This window comes from Dendrobates tinctorius, unplaced genomic scaffold (assembly GCF_039654945.1).
Source record: "Dendrobates tinctorius isolate UK_male_01 unplaced genomic scaffold, ASM3965494v1 ptg000079l, whole genome shotgun sequence".
Lineage (NCBI taxonomy): Eukaryota > Metazoa > Chordata > Amphibia > Anura > Dendrobatidae > Dendrobates > Dendrobates tinctorius.
The window spans coordinates 4,096,354-4,114,590 of record NW_027361747.1 but is presented as its reverse complement, the minus strand read 5'-3'; the positions used below and the strand labels follow the sequence as shown (position 1 = coordinate 4,114,590).

General features: G+C 42.5%; 1 long non-coding RNA gene across 1 annotated transcript in view; it reads right to left on the bottom strand.

The window, feature by feature from the left end:
* The window catches only part of LOC141096828 (uncharacterized), a 51,139-nt gene extending 33,153 nt beyond the window's left edge, over window positions 1-17,986 (bottom strand). Inside the window, exon 1 of the long non-coding RNA XR_012233782.1 lies at window positions 17,927-17,986. This is a non-coding gene — a long non-coding RNA (uncharacterized lncRNA). The remainder of the gene's footprint in view (window positions 1-17,926) is intronic.
* Between the last annotated feature and the right edge of the window lie 251 nt (window positions 17,987-18,237).

The following is an 18,237-nucleotide window of genomic DNA, read 5'->3' as shown; positions in this document are numbered from 1 at the left end:
ATAGTTAGAGCAGTCAGACTGGAATGCCATACCACAAGAGGCAGTAATTGCAGACACTATAACAGCTTTTAAAAAAGGGATGGATAATTTCAACAATACACATAACATTGTGGGTTTTAGATGATTTAGTGACAAAAAAATTATAATTGGTGAAAAAAGGTTTATTTTGATGGACTTACGTCTTTTTTAAACCTATATAACTATGTATTATTAACAGAAAAACTTGGCACTCAAAAGAATGTGTTGCAAAACAAGGTGAAATCATTTACAGTGAATCAGTCCGTAGATCAACAGCTAGTAGATATAACTTTTCTGTCCACATGGACCTTCATCAGATAAATGCTGTGTTACTGAAATGGAGGATGACTTCTCAACTTCCATTTCAACAACACAGAAGTTATCTGATGATGGTCCTTTTTAAGGCCCTTTTACATTTAGCGATGCACCAGCGATCCAACCAGCGATCCGACCCGGTCAGGATCGCTGGTGCATCGCTAAATGATCGCTAGTGAGCTTTCATACAGAAAGATCTCACAGCGATGCAGCAGCGACGCAGCGCACGATACTTACCATTCACACACAGCGATCCTGCGTCCTCCGGCCCGCCTCCACGCGTCGCTGGACGTCACAGCAGGAAGTCCAGCAGGAAGCGCCCGACGAGAAATGGAGCCGGACATTCTCGCGCGATCAGCGATGGACAGCGGGGGAGCCGGTCGCTGGTAAGTATCACACATAGCGATATCGCTATAACGTCACAAAACCAGTGACGTTTTAGCGATATTGCTAGCGATATCGCTTAGTGTAAAACCCCCTTTAAATGACTAGTTCAAAGTGTAAAGTTCAAAGCCACCAAAGCAAAGAACTGCTGATGAGTGGGAGTGCCGAGTGTCGTACTCCCATTGACGCGATACTGATAGGTCACATACAGATAGGTCATCAATATGTTGTGCCTGCATCTCTTTCTTCCGCCCGATTGAGCTTGATGGGCTGATGTCTTTTTCAACTGCACTAATGTTACTCAATTATACAATGTTAAACTAATTATATTTTGCAGATTGAGATAGTTTAGAGGTTTTGGTCCCCAAATCATCTGCAGCAATTTTGACTTTACAGAAATAGAATTAAGAGTTCTACTGCTGGTTAGAAAATTGTAACAGCTTCAACAAGTTTATTTGCAAATGAACCTCCATATGCTTTGTAAATCTGTTTTGCAAAGTGATTCAGTCAACTGTATGACATATGGCCTTCTCAGTTTAGGATTAGTATGAGAGTAGGAGCAGTCAGTAATGAAGGAATATGAATGTGTTTTTAAAGAACAGTAGGGGACAACAAGAAGGAATAGAAGTTATTACCGGGAGATGAACTGAAATACATTATGAGAAAATATGACAGAGAGGCCGCCAATGGTGTGCAGGAGCATAACAAGGTCATTGCAAAGTGTTGGCCTAAAGAGAGAAAAATCAGCAAGTCTTTTGCACGTCATGCTGAGTAATAGCCGTAGAAAAAACTAGCGGTTATAGTCTTTCTAATGTGTGTTTTACGCAAGTAACAAATACCAGTTCTAAAAAGAATGCAGACAAATAGCCTACTGTTACATGTGGGAGGTCACAGGAGTGCAATATGCTGAGCATCATCAACTCACACACCGAAAATTCAGGGGGGATAGAAATGCACATACTGTGGATAAGGACTCATTCAGACTTGACTTTTCTTCATATGAAAAAAGTGACTGAGTGTTTTGAATCAGATTTTCATTAGTGTTTGGCCAGTGTCAATTTTTACCATCAGAGGTTCATCGTTTTTTTTTTCAGATTGCAAAAAAAAAAGTAAAAGAGGCTTTTCTAACTTACCTTAATGAGCTGTAAAAGGCAGACAACATATGGTTGGCATCAGAATAGTGTTCAATTTATTTCACAAACACAATGGATCAGATTAATCAAGACCAGCATTGTTCACGGCAGTCTTGATGATATGATGTGCTGGATTCAGATGCTTCTGATTCATGTACACATCTTCATGAATACGGAGTGTCGGGCAAGTGGCGCACACCTCTGGAGGCATCTTGATACAACTCGTACACTGGTCCCTGCTTTAGTAAGATTTGGGGCGTAATGAACGTTACCATTTGTCATGAATTTGATGATCGGTAGTCGCCATGCTCTCCTCCTCCACCAGCTCTGCACACTTTATTGAAGCTGGGTGAAAATGACGCCCTTCCGCAATACCACCAGTGGGACACCCACGCCGGATCCCCCTGCCACCACCGCTGGACGCACCACCAGGACCCACCACCGGGACCCGCCGCCAAAACCCACCGCCGGACCCCCGCTAGGACCCGCCGCCTGACTAAACGTGCCAGATCCTGCTGCTGCCTGCCCAACCATCTCCGTGCAGTCACAGCTGGCAGGAAAGACTGCAGCTTGCAGCCTGTGCTGGAGATGGGGTGCGGGCGCCCTCTGCTGGCGCTGCACCCCATCTCAAGCACAGGTCTCAAACCACCATCTTTCCTGCTAGCTGTGACTGCACGGAGGTGGGTGGGCATGCAGCGGTGGGACACACACCCCACACACACACTACCCTCCCAATGCTATAGCATTGGGCCCACCTCTAATAGTATAATATTGGAACAAGCGCTAATGAAACATCAGATAGCTACTCACCAGTATGATAGGAGAAGGGTAAAAAATGTATCCCAGAATCAGGCCAGCTGCATAAATTCAGACATGTATATGCTAATATTATAATGACAACATATATAATTGGAATAAGCTGTACTCTGTAGTATCTAATCAGTTAATTCTTGAATGCAAATGCTGTAATTTCTTCATCAATACATTATTGTATAGATATGTGTAGGAGGTTGTATCTAAATTCAGTCAGAATAATCCAATGCATGTCAATGTCTGTGTGAATCTATAAAAATAATATGCCTCAGGAAAGCTGTGACAAGAATACTGCAGTTTCCATGGCAACAATGACAACACTTTGAAATAGATTGTAGCATTACATAAAATTAAAGGAAGCTACAATTTGTACTTTTACTATATGCTGAATTACGGATTATCTGTGAAATAACATGGGCTGCAAAATACTCCATGAGGTTAATGTAATATCTATGTCACAGCTCTGTTGTCAGATTACCCAGGTCCAGGGGTTTCTTCGCTGTCAATAATGCTAGGCGCAACCTAGCTATCCCTGCTCAATGGATTACTTCTAATGGTGAAGACTAGAGATAAGCGAATATTTCAATGTTCGATTCTGATTACGATCACCAATTTTGCAATATTCGCTGAATTATTCATCAAATATTCGCCGAACATAGCCAGACACCATTAAAGTCAATGGGAGGCAAAAACAAACGCATACACAACACCTTCAAAAGGACCCAAAAGCTGCTAAAACACATCAAATTAGGGGCAGACACCAGGAAAGTGGCCTCAATTGACCCACAGTGCAAATTTTAGAATGACACGGCAACAATCAGCCATGCATGACTTGTCAGGGTATGGGCCAGCTTCGAATTGAGCTTCTAATTAAGACGAGGTGGGTGAGGCATTTGTGTAGGCCTGCTGTCCTTGGAGCTCTAATACCTCATGCAACAGCTCAACCGGCTTTGATGCTCAACCACACTCAGGTGGCACAAATATCAGTTTTGTAGACTACTATTTTCAGAAAAATGTAAGGATAGTGTTACAATAGGCATCGGGATTCTCCCTATGAACAGGTCTTGTCTCCCATTCAGGTTCGGCTATGGTAACTAACATTAGACAGCGGCGAGCAGTCATTCCTGAGACTAATATAAAGAAACTTGGCACTCAACTTAGTAAACTGTTGTATATTTTTAATGCAGTCCAGAACACAACGTTTCGGTCCCACACGGACCTTCATCAAAGTACCAACTGCTCAGTATTTTTGCATCCAATAAAGTGAGTAATGTATGGTCATATAATTCATGGGTATCAACACAGGAGATACCGCTCAGTGGTGAGTGTATTTGCTGACTCAGGTATCTGTGGTGCATTAGTGGGAGTTACGAGAATCCACCAGGATAATGGTGGGTGAGACTTTGTAAGGTGAGGGCACCTGTATATGTCCAGTTGGAGACAGTATATATGCTGCCCAGTGGTGGTGTAGTGGGAGGTTTTGCCAAGCTCACAGCGCCGGATCCACCGCTTAGTATAATAGGGACAGACACCTTTTCCACTGCAGTCAGCCCAGCAGATGGATTGGCGACCCAATCATGGGTCTTCAAATTTTAAAAAAATAGGGGCGGACAGCTCCAAAGTGGCATCAATTTCAACAGAGTAGAAATAGTATAAAGAGAAGCAACATCTCTTCCAATACAGCCAACCCAGCAGATGAAGAGACATAATCAGGAGTCTCCACATTACCAAGAATTAGTGGCAGACACCACCAAAGTGACATCAGTTTCACCAGAGTAGAAACAGTATGATGAGGAGTGATACCTCTTCCACTACAGCCAATCCATCAGATGGAGACCCAACCAGGAGTGTACACATTTTCAAAAATTAGTGGCAAACACCATTAAAGTGGCATACATTTGACCAGAGTAGAAATAGTATAATGGGTAGTGATATCTCTTACACTAAAGCCAACCCAGCAGATGTAGACTCAACCAGGAGTGTTCTCATTTCCACAGATTAGTGATTAGCAGCAACAGTAGGCACAGAAGACCCACTAAAGATATCACAGACTGCAATTATGCAAGATCAATGGAGCTCACTAAAAACTACAACATCGCCTAGTCTGTACTGTCTGGGGTGCAAACGTCCTTGGAGATCCATGACATGTTTATCTTTTTGAAAGCTAGGTGGTGTACATGTTCAGGGGACAACCAGCTGTGCTTCTCCGTCAGGACACCACCAGCAGCTCTAAAGACACGTTCTGAGAGAACACTGGCCTTTGGGCATGAAAAACCTCCAATGCATGAGAGGCAAGCTCAGGCCACTCATCCATTTTTGAAGACTAAATTGTGAAAGGGTCCAAACCCTCCTTGATGGTATTGATTTTGAGTTCTAGATACTCCAGCACCATCCCTTCCAGTCATTCACCACGTGTTAGACTTTGTTGTGCTGGTGCACAAGCTGGTCTAAAAAATGTGTCAAAGGACTCATAGAAATTGTTTCTTCCACTTACACTACTGCTGTTGTGGCTAATGTTTTGGCTTTGATGAATTAACATGCAAGGAGGTTGGAAGTCTAGAGCTGCGATGCACACTGCGTGCCTCACTGCTCTCTTGGGGAAAAACTCGCTTGAGGTTGTGTAAAAGTGTGTTTCGATACTCCATCATTCGTGGGTCCCTTTCCAGGGCGGGAAGTATCTAGCAAAATTTACTTTTATAACGTGGATTTAACAGAATGGAAACCCCATTAAGATGGCTCTGGAGGAGTGGCGATACCTGCTGGAGGGCGCAGTCTATCCAGTGGTCATCTATACGGACCATAAGAACCGTATCTCCAGTCCTCCCAGAGGCTAAATCCACTCCAAGCTAGGTGGTCTTTGTTTTTTGCTCGTTTTAACTTTCTTTTACATTTCAGGTCCAGTGACAAGAATGTCAAAGCCGATGCCCTCTCTCACGCTTTTCTGTCCGAGGATCAAGAGGAGGATCCACAGTTTATCATTGAACCATCCAAGATGGTCACTGTCACTCCAGTCAGTCTGTCACGAATTCCCCCAGGGGAGCGCAATTTACCCCTTTGTCTGCTCTACTGTCCGCTCCTTAACTCACTGACAGCTTCATCAAACATATTTTCCTCCTGCATGGATTTCCTTGTCACATTGTGTCCGATCAAGGTTCCCAGTTCACTTCCAGGTTCTGGCGAGCCCTCTGTAAACATCTGGATATCGCCTTGGATTTCCCATCAGCCTATCACTCTCAGTCCAATTGGAAAGTTGAGCATTCCAACTAGGTCCTGGGTAATTACCTGCGGCACTTCGTCAATGATCACCATAATAATTGGGTGAAGTTGCTTCCCTGGGCAGAGTTCTCGTACAATAATAATAATAATAAATTTTATTTCTATAGCGCCGACATATTCCGCAGCACTTTACATTTCAGAGGGGACTTGTACAGACAATAGACATTACAGCATAATAATAATCACATAGATCATAACAGATACCAAGAGGAATGAGGGCCCTGCTCGCAAGCTTACAATCTATGAGGAAAAAAGGTAGACACGAAAGGTGGGTGGTAACAATTGCCCTGATTGTTTGGAGCAGCCATAAAGTTAAGTGTGTAACAGTACAGACCCAGAGGGCTAGTAGATGCATAAAGCATGTGGGAACATGATGCGGAGAACCTGGTTACAGTAAAACTTTTGACTGTGCCACACAGGGATAGTTAGGTTAATGTGTTGAGGTGGTAGGCCAGACTGAATAAATGCATTTTCAGGGCACGCTTAAAATTGTAGGGATTGGGGACTAATCGTATTGACCCGGGAAGTGCATTCCAAAGAATTGGTGCAGCACGTGTATAGTCTTGGAGACTGGAGTGCGAGGTTCTGATTATTGAGGATGCTAACCTCAGGTTATCAGCAGAATGGAGGGCATGGGTAGAGTAGTAGACTGAAACAAGGGAGGAGATGTAGGGTGGTGCTGAGCTGTGGAGTGCTTTGTGGGTGAGAGTAAAAAGTTTGTACTGGATTCTGGAGTGGATAGGTAGCCAGTGTAATGTCTGGCACAAGGTAGAGGCATCGGTGTAACGATTGGCGAGGAATATGATCCTGGCTGCAGCATTCAAGACAGATTGGAGGGGGTTGGGGGGAGAGTTTGGAGTTACAATAGTCTAGACGAGAATGAATAAAAACTTACTGATAGGGAATTTAGATTGTGAGCCCCATCAGGGACAGTGATGATAATGTGTGCAAACTGTAAAGCGCTGCGTAATAAGTTAGCACTATATAAAAATAAAGATTATTATTATTGTCCAAAAAGACGACAGAGGTAGCACTCACCAGATTAAAATCCATGCTTTATTAGTCCAACTTGTAAAATTACATCTTCAGCTGGAGGGAGGGCACCAAAGCCACTTTAGAAGCATCCTCCAGCCATATTAGGAGACATGCAGACAAAAGGCATCTGGATCCTCCGTGCTTCCGCCCTGGTGACAAGGTATGGCTTTCGTCCAGGTACGTCCGCTGAAGGTTCCTTCTTACAAGTTGGGTCCTCACTTTATCGGGCCTTTTGAGGTGCTGAAGCAGATCAGCGAGGTCTCGTATAAATTGAAGCTGCCTCCTTATTTACAGATTGCAAATTCCTTCCATATATCTCTTGTGAAGCCGATCCCTTCTTCAAGGATCTCAGTACCCCTCCCATGCCAACAGCCTCGGATGATGTTTTTGAAGTGAAGAGCATCTTGGCCATCAAGAAGGTGAGAGGCTAGACCTTCTTCCTTGTTGACTGGAAGGGATTTGTTTCCGAAGAGATATCCTGGGAGCCAAAAGAGAACATTCATGCTCCAATTCTCCTCCAGATATTCCTCAAAATCTTAAAGAGGAGGGGGTGTAAAGGGGGCTACTGTGAGCACCACGCCGGAGTCCTGCTCAGACAGGCAGGGTCTCCAGTGTGTCTCTTCACTCACCCATGCTGCGATCAGTTCTTCCCTTCCCCATACTCTGCATGCTTCCAGCCGGTCTTCGGGCTATGTCCTTAGGGCATGCGTGCGTGCACTCCCATCCTCTTAAAAGGTCAGTGCGTGCACTTGCTATGTCCTCCCCAGCCAATAGCTGTGGGACATTATGTATATATTGCTTCATCCCCACTGGGGAGGTGCCTGAGCAACCTTCCTGTTTTGCAGTCTACGTTGTGTAAGATTGAATACCAGTACCTGCTGCACCCAAGTGCAAATACTGCTTGCTGCACTCTAGTGTAATTCCTACCTGCTGCACTCTAAGTGCAAATTCTGCTTGCTGCACTCTGATGCACACCCTGTCTGCTGAACTCTGACACAAACTCAGTCTGCTGCATTCTGACATAAACTCTGCTGCACTCAGATACAAACTTGGTCAGTTGTACTCTGCCTTCTGCTCTATCCAGTCTGTCCTTCTGGGCCCAGTTGGTGCGCGACCATTGGTCTCTCCTGGAGTGACACCTGGCGTTCATTGGGAGCCAAGTCTAACTTCACCATCAGAGGCTCTAGTGAACAGTCAGGTGAGCCCTCCAGGCTCTCCGCTGTCTGTGGCACAGTAGTTCCACAAGCCACGTCCGTGACAAAACCCTTGCTGGCAAGCACAGCAGTCAGACATTTTTTTTAGTTGATGATGAGGGTTGCGCACATGTGAGGAGAAATTTTGGTCCACTCCTCTTTGCAAATCATCTCTAAATCTTTAAGAATTTGAGGCTGTTGCTAATTCCCTCCATAAGTTTTCTATGGGATTAAGGTCTGGAGACAGGCTAGTCCACTCCATGACCTTAATGTGCTTATTTTTGAGCCACTCCTTTGTAGCTTTGGCTGTATGTTTTGGGTCACTGTCTTGCTGGAAGACCCAGCCATGACCCATTTTTAATATCCTGGTGGAGGGAAGGAGGTTGTCACTCCTTTTACGGTACATGACCCCATCCATTCTCCCATTGATGTGGTGAAGTAGTCCTGTGCCCTTAGCAGAGACATCCCCCCAAAATATAATGTTTCCACCTCCAAGCTTGACAGTGGGGACGGTGTTCTTTGGGTCGTAGGCAGCATTTCTCTTCCTCCAAACACAGCAAATTGAGTTAATGCCGTTGAGCTCAATTTTTGTCTCATCTGACCACAGCATCTTCTCCCAATCATTCACAGAGTCGTCCAGGTGTTCATTGGTAACTTCAGACGGCCTGCACATGGGCTTTCTTAAGCAGGGGGACCTTGCGGGCACTGCAGGATTTTAAACCTTAACGCTGTAATGTGTTACCAATGGTTTTCTTGGTGACTGTGGTCCCAGCTGCCTTGAGACCATTAACATGTTCCCTCTATGTAGTTTTAGGCTGAGCTCTCACCTTCCTCATGATCAAGGATACCCCACGAGGTGAGATTTTGCATGGTGCCCCAGATTGATGTCGATTGACAGTCATTTTGTATTTCTTCTGTTTTTTTACTATTGCGCCAACAGTTGTCTCCTTCTCACCTAGTGTCTTACATATAGATTTGTAGCCCATTCCAGCTTTGTGCAGGTTTATGATCTTGTCCCTGACATCCTTAGAAAGCTATTTGGTCTTGCCCATGTTGTAGATGTTAGAGTCTGACTGATTAATTGAGTCAGTGGACAGGAGTCTTTTATAAAGGTGACTATGTATGACAGCTGTCTTTGATGCAGGTAACGAGTTGATTAGGAACGTCTATCTAGTCTATAGGAGCCAGAACTCTTAATGGTTGGTAGGGGATCAAACACTTATTTTCCACTGCAAAATGCAAGTAAATTTATATAATTTATACAATTTGATTTTCTGGATTTTATTTTTGATATTCTATCTCTCAATGTTAAAATTAACCTACCCTTAAAATTATAGACTGTTCATGTCTTTGTCAGTGGACAAACTTACAAAATCAGCAGAGGATCAAATAACCATCTTCTTCATTATATACATTATATACATATTCAATATATATACATATATATATATATATATATATATATATATATATAATTAAAGAAAATTTGACAGGACTACCAAAAGAAGCCAGGGGCAAGTTAAGGTGATGTCCAAACCTCCGAAATAGAAAATCAGAAAAAAACAGGCAGCATTCCAAAAATTAAAGTGAAAAAATGTTGCTTTACTGATCCATTAGCAGCTGCTAAATTTTGGAGTGCTGCCTGTATTTTTTTCTGATTATATATATATATTAACCCTGTTAATATAGTGGTGATGGAGGAGGAGAATACCGCAAACATGACAAAATTCTTAAGCGTATATCCATGTTTGGGTGGGGAAGAGTGCATGCAAATAAACCAGAAAAAAAAACACTGGATTTGAGTTTATGTTCCGCTTCTGTCATCTGGTGGTATACAGAAGTCTGGCCCAATCCAGTCGTTGTTTATTTTATAAGAGTCAGCCTGTCTGTATTTTCAGTTAACAGGCGAATGTGCCTATCAGTTATAATACACTCGGAGGCACTAAAAACCAGCTCTGACAAAACGCTGGTGGCAGGGTAGGCCAGGACCTCCAAGGTGTAGAGAGACAGTTCATGCCATGTGTATAGCTTGGATTACCAATAGTTGTTAGGCACAGAGTTTTCAAGGAGGATGTTGGTACGGTTGGAAAGGTACTCTTTCGGCACCGTTCGGAACAGTAACTTTACCCTCCTTGTCAGAGTAGCCTGCGCATCAGGCCTGGTCGCTGGAAGGGTCTGAGAAAACTGTCCAAGACCTTCAAGAGTGTTCCCCTGCCTCTGCTGCATCTGGTGTGTGTCTCTCTAGTCTCCACTACTTGGTTGTCCAAGAAACTGTGACCTCTAGCACCAGCGTTGTCAGATGGGAACTTTTTAAATAATTCTTCAAATAGGGTCTTCTGGTACTGCAACATTTCATTAGACCTCTCCGCCACAGGAAGGAAAGATGTAAAGTTCTCCATGTGTTGTGGGTCTAGAAGAGTGACCAAGCCATAATTAGTGCATACAACATGAGGGTCATGGGAAAGGCAGTGAACATAAACTCAGCCATATGTGCCAGATTGCCAACAGCCAAGACTTCCCTGTCCCTGCAAAGAGAGCGACTGTCCATGTTGTTCTCATTGTCCTTCTCCTCGTCCACACTCTCCTCCTCGTCTTCAGGTCATCCACGCTGAACAGACGGGATGAAGGTGTTGTGGGTACCACTGTCTGTAGCGCAGGCAACCAGCTCTTGTTCCTCTTCATCCTCCTCCTCATTATCACCCAATACGCGTTGAGAATATGGGATTAGGCTGGGCTGTGAAGTATCACCCAGTATAGTTTCTTTTTCCATCTCAACTTGTTCTGCCTGCAAAGCCTCCTCTTTAATTGTGAGCAGCAAATGTTTCAGTAGACAGAGAAGCGGGATGGTGACACTAATTATGGCATCTTCGCCACTCACCAAAGTCCTCAAAGTTTTGAAGAGCAGTACAAATGTCAGACATCTATGCCCACTCATCAGCGCTTATGTGCGGAGGCTGACCGGAATATCAACGTGAATCTTGGTAAAGTTTTGACCCGCTGGACCACTAACTTGAGCAGGCATAGTACATGTGCGAGGTTGCCAAGTTTTAGAGCTGCCACCAGGTAATGGCCATTATCACACATGACCATGACTGGTTTTAGGTTCAAGGGTGATAGCCACAGATTAGTCTGATCTCTTAGACCTTTCAACAACTCCGCTGCGATGTGCAGTTTATCACCTTAGCATATTAGCTTCAGGACAGCTTGTTGCCGCTTGGTTAAGGCAGTACTGGAGTACATCTAACATGCAACTGATGTTGACATTTAGGAACTGGAGAGTGATGAGGAGGTGCAGGAGCTGTTGTTGAAGTTAGGAGCAACCCTGATTGAACCAGGGCCCATAATCCTCGGTGTCAGTAGCATGTGTTCCGTTCCAGGGTCCGACAGAGTCCCGGCTTCCACAATGTTCACCCAGTATGCAGTCAGGGAAATGTAGCGTTCATGGTCACAAGCACTTGTTCAGGTGTTTGTGGTGGCTGGGGACCATGTTACAAGGGACAGCTGTTGTCATGAAGTTGCAGAAAAGTTCCATCATCACAAGCCTAAACAGCAAGATTTCCATGGCATGCAGTCTGGAAATGTGGCCATTTAGCTTTGCAGCCTGTAAGTGGGTGGCTGCATATTTATGCTTGCACTCCAAGGACTGGGCTGAGGACAACTGAATTCTGTGCTGGGACAAGGACGTGGACATGGTTACTGATGGTGGTTGCAAGTGTGCAACAGGTGCAAGATGGGAGGCATCTTCACGCACATCAAGGACAGTGGATTGGCGTGCCCGTAGAACAGAAAAGAGACAGTGGTGTCACCTGCAGACACTGTTTCTGGACCCTGGCATTCGGCCCAAGTAGTCAGGTGCTTTGCTTGCATGTGCCTAAGCATGCTATTAGTGGTCATGCTCTTAGTTGTGCTGACTCTGCTGATGCTGGCATTGCATATGTTGCAAATGGCCTTTTTGGGTTAACTGGATTGTCTTTAAAAAATGCCAGACTCAGGAACACATATTTCTTGGCATGGCTACTTCACTCTTGTTGATGCTCTGTGGATCAGTCACCTGCCTTGTGTCTCTGGCCACCACACTGCCTATCCTGCCTGTTGTAGTGGTGCAGATCCCTCACCCTGTGTGCTGCCCTTCTCACTCTGCATGTAACCTTCCAAGGTTGGGTTAGTGACTTCATTGTCCACCACCTCATCTTCCACCTCTGCACCCTGGTCCTCCTCCTGACTTGCTGAAGTGCTGAAGTAACAACACAACTTGCTGGCAATTGTGTGTCATCATCCAGCTCTTGCGATAGTAAATGCATTTTCCCACTGTCACCTTCTTGTGAGCTTGGCTGCTCAAATATTTGAGCATCGCTACATGCGATATCCTCATGATCCATTTGGAATGGGTAGGGCAAGAGGCCAGACTTTATAAGTGGAAATGTGAACAGCCCTCTGAGTGGCCAAGTGTGGAAACACTTGTCTCCATGCACTCGGCATGGTGGGTGGAAGGAGGGTCAGGGCAAGGATTACTGTATGTGGTGCAGAATCACGACTACTGAGACTGGACCGTGTGGTAGACAGGGTGGTGCTGGCAAAGCGGCTGGAAGCATTATCTGCTATCCATCCCACAATCAATTTACACTGGTTTAGCTTAAAGAGTGATGTTTTACTCCCCCATACAAAGTGTGACATCAAGCTGGATCGACATGATGTGTGTTTGTTGTGCTCCCGCGGCAGGCACAGTTTCACCTTGACCACATCCAGGGCCTCTGCATCCACCATCAGCATCACATCTACTTCCCCATCCTTTACCTTCCCTTGCCTATTTTAAATTACATATGATATATCCCTGTTGAGAAAACGTTGCAGACAGTATTACAATCCCAGCAAAATTTGCCCACTACAGATGGATGTAGTATCAATATACCAATGCTATTTGAAGCCAAAGTTTTTTTGTGTGTGTTTTGAGTCTCATCTCTAGCACGATAAATGCCATATAAAATGGCACTGTTGAAAAAATTGCAGTATTACAATGCCAGAAAAATTTGCCCACTTCAGATAGAAGTATAAGACTGCAGTATCAATATAGCAATGTGGGGGCTCTGAGGGCCAACTCTAGCATGATGAATGTCATATACAATTTCACAGTTCAAAAAAAAGGCTATATTACAATGCCAGGCAAATCGGCATACCTCAGATTGACATATGAGACTGCCCCATAATTATAGCAATGTGATTGTTTTTTAACAATTTGTTTTTGGGGGGTTTTGAGGCCAAACTGTAGCGTGATAAATGCTGCATAAATTTTCTCAGTTAAAAAAAGTCTGTGTTATAATGCCAGGCAAATTGGAACACCTCAGACTGAGGTATGAGACTGCAGAATAATTATAGCAATGCGATTTTTCTTAACAATTTGTTTTTTGGGGGGTTTTGAGACCGAACTGTAGCATGATAAATGCTGCATAAAATTTCTCTGCTCATACATTTGCAGTATTGGAATGCCAACAACATTTGCCCAATTCAGATGGACATATGAGACTACAGTATAAATATAGCAATACAATTTATTTAACAAACTATTTTGGGAGGTTTGAGGCCCAACTGTAGCATGATAAAAGCCATGCAAAACTTCACAGCTCAAAAACAATGCTGTATTACAATGCCAGACAAATTTGCATACCTCAGATGGACATGTGCGACTGCAGTATAAACACAACAATGCAATAATTTTTTTAAACAATTTATTTTTTGGGGGGTTTTAAGGCTCAACTGTAGCATGCTAAATGCCATATAAAATTTCACAGCTCAAATAAAGGCTGTATTACAATGCCAGGCAAATTTGCACACCTCAGACAGATGTATGAGACTGCAGTAAAAATATAGCAATGTGATTTTTTTAATAGTTTCTTTTTTTAGGGGTTTTAAGGCCCAACTGTAGCACACTAAATGCTGTATAAAATTTCACAGCTCAAAAAAAGGCAGTATTACAATGCCAGGCAAATTTTCACACCTTAGATTGATGTATCAAACAGAGCAATGTGACTTTTTTTTTTAACAATTTCTTTTTTTTGGGTGGTTTTGAGGCCCAACTGTAGGATGATAAAAGACATATAAAATTTTACTGCTTAAAAAAATGGCATTATTACAATGCCAGGCAAATTTGCACACCTCACATGAACATTTGACACTGCAGTATAAATATAGCAATGTGATTTTTAAAAAAAACAATTTCTTTTGGGGGGGTTTTGAGGCCGTACTGTAGCATGATAAATGCCATATAGCATGTTACTTCTCAAAAAAATTGCAGTATTACAATGTCAGGAAAATTTGCCCCATTGAGATGAACATATGAGACTGCAGTATCAATATAGCAATACTATTGAGTAAAAATGTTGTATAGAATTTCCCTGCCAGAACAATTTGCAGGATTAAGAGCAAAAAGAATATTATTAGTCTTAAAAAGAGATTTTGGTATCAGATGCAGGCTGCAGCATAAAGGACTTGCAATTCACCCTTTCCTGTTCTACACGATCGCTTCAGCACAATCTCTAAGTGCTGCTACCATCGTTATTAATATTGATTATATTTAGCCCTGAGAAAGACTGTTGTTATACTTCACAGAAATATAAATGTGGTAGAATCCCTAGCTAACACGCAGCTACTGTTGTGGCCAAAAGTATTGACACCCCTGCAATTTTATCAGATAATACTCAGTTTCTTCCTGAAAGTGATTGCAATCACAAATTCTTTGGTATTATTATCTTCATTTAATTTGTCTTAAATGAAAAAACACAAAAGAGAATGAAGCAAAAAGCAAAACATTGATCATTTCACACAAAACTCAAAAAATGGGCCAGACAAAAGTATTAGAGAAGCATCACATGATTTTTCGAACAGTGCCAATACTTTTGTCCACCCTCTTTTTATGTTTGGTGTGGAATTATATCCAATTTGGCTTTAGGACAATTCTTTTTGTGTTTTTTCATTTAAGACAAATTAAATGAAGATAATAATAACAAAGAATTTGTGTTTGCAATAATTTTCAGGAAGAAACTGAGTATTATCTGAAAAAATTGCAGGGGTGTCAATACTTTTGGCCACAACTGTAAAATTCTTGCCCTCTCTCATCAGCACCTCTCCCTACACTGCCTGTGTCCATGGTACAATGTGCCAAGCAAGGCCTGTCTGCCAGTCTATGAGCCATGCCTGTCTGCCTGTCTATCAGCAGTTCACATCTGTCTGTCTATCAGCTGTACCAGCCTGCCTGTCTAACAGTTGTACCAGCATGCCTGTCAGCCAGCCAGCCATACCAACCTACCTGTTTGTCATCTGTGTCTGCCTGTGCTTGCCAAGTCTACCAACCCTTGGGTCAGCTGCCATCTGCCCGAGCTCAGTCTTGGTGTAGCACCTGGTCCCACCTCCCTCGTTTCTCCTTGGATCGTGGTATCGACTACCACCATGCATCCAAGATCGGACTTGGTGAAGCACTCCAGGCTTTCCTCAGATCACATCACAGTGTTTCTACCACTCAGTCCATTACAGAGACTTAACGTTACAGCCAGATGGGAGGTGAGAAAATGGAGAGAAAGCTACTGACCAAAATGCAGGGATCACTGCAAAAATTACAAATTTTATTGGTAACAAAAAGACAACATCCATGTAAAAACATTAAAAAGTCATACAATGACAAGAAACTATCACAAAGGCTTATAATAAAGCCCAAAGAGCTCCCTCCAGTAAGTGGACATACATAAAAAAGGCTCTAGAATATATCACATACAATAGCATACCTGCAATGAAGAAATGTTCAGAGATGTAATACTAAACATGTGACCCCGGCCTTACAGTTAAAACATACCTAGTGTGAATAGTGGCAGAGTCTCTGGGTCCCAAACGGACACCCAGCTTCAGAGGGACTATGAGGCCGGGGTCACACTAACCGACGCAAAATACGGTCCGTAGTTTACAGGCGTAATACGGATGAATGACCCCTAAATAGTCTATGTCATCCGTAAGCAAGGTGTGGTCGCGTATTTTGCGCATGTCTGCATCCGTATGTAATCCGTATGGCATCCGCATGCAATCCGTATGGTGAGATTTTCTCGCAGGCTTGTAAAATGGACATATAATGGAGCCCTATGACAGGTTTTATAACACAAACGAAAGAATAGATATAGACACATAGAATACATATATATATTTATATATATATACACATGTCATTGAGACACATATATATATATATATATATATATATATATATATATTTCACAGAGTTCTTCATAGCAGAATAGCCGCTAATTCAATTGCCGGCTTTTGTCAAATCATTCCCCAACCCGACATGAAATGACACATGGTTTACATACAGTAAACCATTTCCTTTCATGTTTTTTTTGTATGTCTTTCATTAGTAATTAGATGAGGGTTGATGTGTAAAATTTGGGAGGTGTAGGTGTTAATTTAAGGGGTTAATTAGTTGTAAAAAAATGTGTGGGCTCCCGCGGTAATTTGTCAATGCGGGAGCCCACACATTCTTTTTACAACAAATTAACCCCTTAAATTAACACCTACACCTCCCAAATTTTAAACATCAACCCTCATCTAATTACTAATGAAAGACATCCAAAAAAAAACATGAAAGGAAATGGTTTACTGTATGTAAACCATGTGTCATTTCATGTCGGGTTGGGGAATGATTTGACAGAAGCCGGCAATTGAATTAGCGGCTATTCTGCTATGAAGAACTCTGTGAAATATATATATATGTATGTGTGTCTCAATGACATGTGTGTGTATATATATATATATATATATATATATATATATATAATGTGTGTATTCTATGTGTCTATATCTATTCTTTCGTTTGCGTTATAAAACCTGTCAGTGTGATTTTACTGTATAGCGCACTGAATTGACGGCTTTTCTAAAGGACACTGAGTGCGTATTTCTCGCAAGTCACACATCTGGTCCGTGTGTAATGCGTATTTTAAGCGCACCCATAGACTTGCATTGGCGTACTACGGGCGTAGTACGCTGACAATCGCAGCAAGCTGCAATTGGCACGGACCGTAGAATACGGCCGAGAAATATACAGCTGTTGGGAGCAAACCCATAGAGAATAATTTGTCTATGTGTAATGCATGCTTTTAACGCCTCTCACTCGTCCGTATTCCTCGCCAGTGTGACCCCGGCCTAAGTGAACTACACAGCTCAGTAGAAAGGAGGCCACACCCTATTTGTACTGAATACAAAAATGCTGAAGAAAAAAAAAAAAAATACTGAACTAGAGTAGACTTGAATGACATGCATGATGTAAAAGCATGTCCACACTGGCCATAAAAGCAAGCAAAACCAAAGTAAAGGACAATGTGTGTATATATGCTAATGAAAATAAATAAGTAAAAAAGCAAGTGCATTAAATAACATAGGGTACTTGGTAAACACTGTTTTGATGAAAAAAGTATAAAGCTGTCCCACCACGGCAAGGTGTACCCATTTGAGACAGTTACTACACTAACGGTTAAAACTTTATGGATGTAGCATTTTGATGGTATTAATTTTTATTATTTTTTCTTTTTTTCTTTTTTTTTCATTTTTAGATAATCTGTGAAATCAGAAATTACTTCAAGAATCATGGTCTATGACTTACCTTATTTATGGAGTTTTTTGTCAAATAAATTATTTCTGGTCTGCTTGTTATTCTGTTGTTGTGCATTTTTGTAATTAAAATGGAAATTGCTTGGGAGGTTTATATGGTAGTACTTTTATACTCACAATTTTGCAGACATATGGCGTATGAGGTATATGATGCCCTATTGGTATAAGGGATCGAGATCATGTCTGTCACAAGGCATGTGTCTCCCCCTTGTCCATTTATGGAGTGTATCCAGCCCCAGCTAATGGGGGATGTACACACCATTGTGGTTTCAGCCTCAGCTGTTGCTGAATAACATTGAGTTTTGAACCTCCATTTTCTTATGTGGACCTTTTTTTGAGTTATTGAGGGCTGATACATGCTCCTTTTTCATGAAAAAGAATGTAAGGTCCACTTTTTCCGCTTTGCATAAGCTGCTTAATAAGGTTGT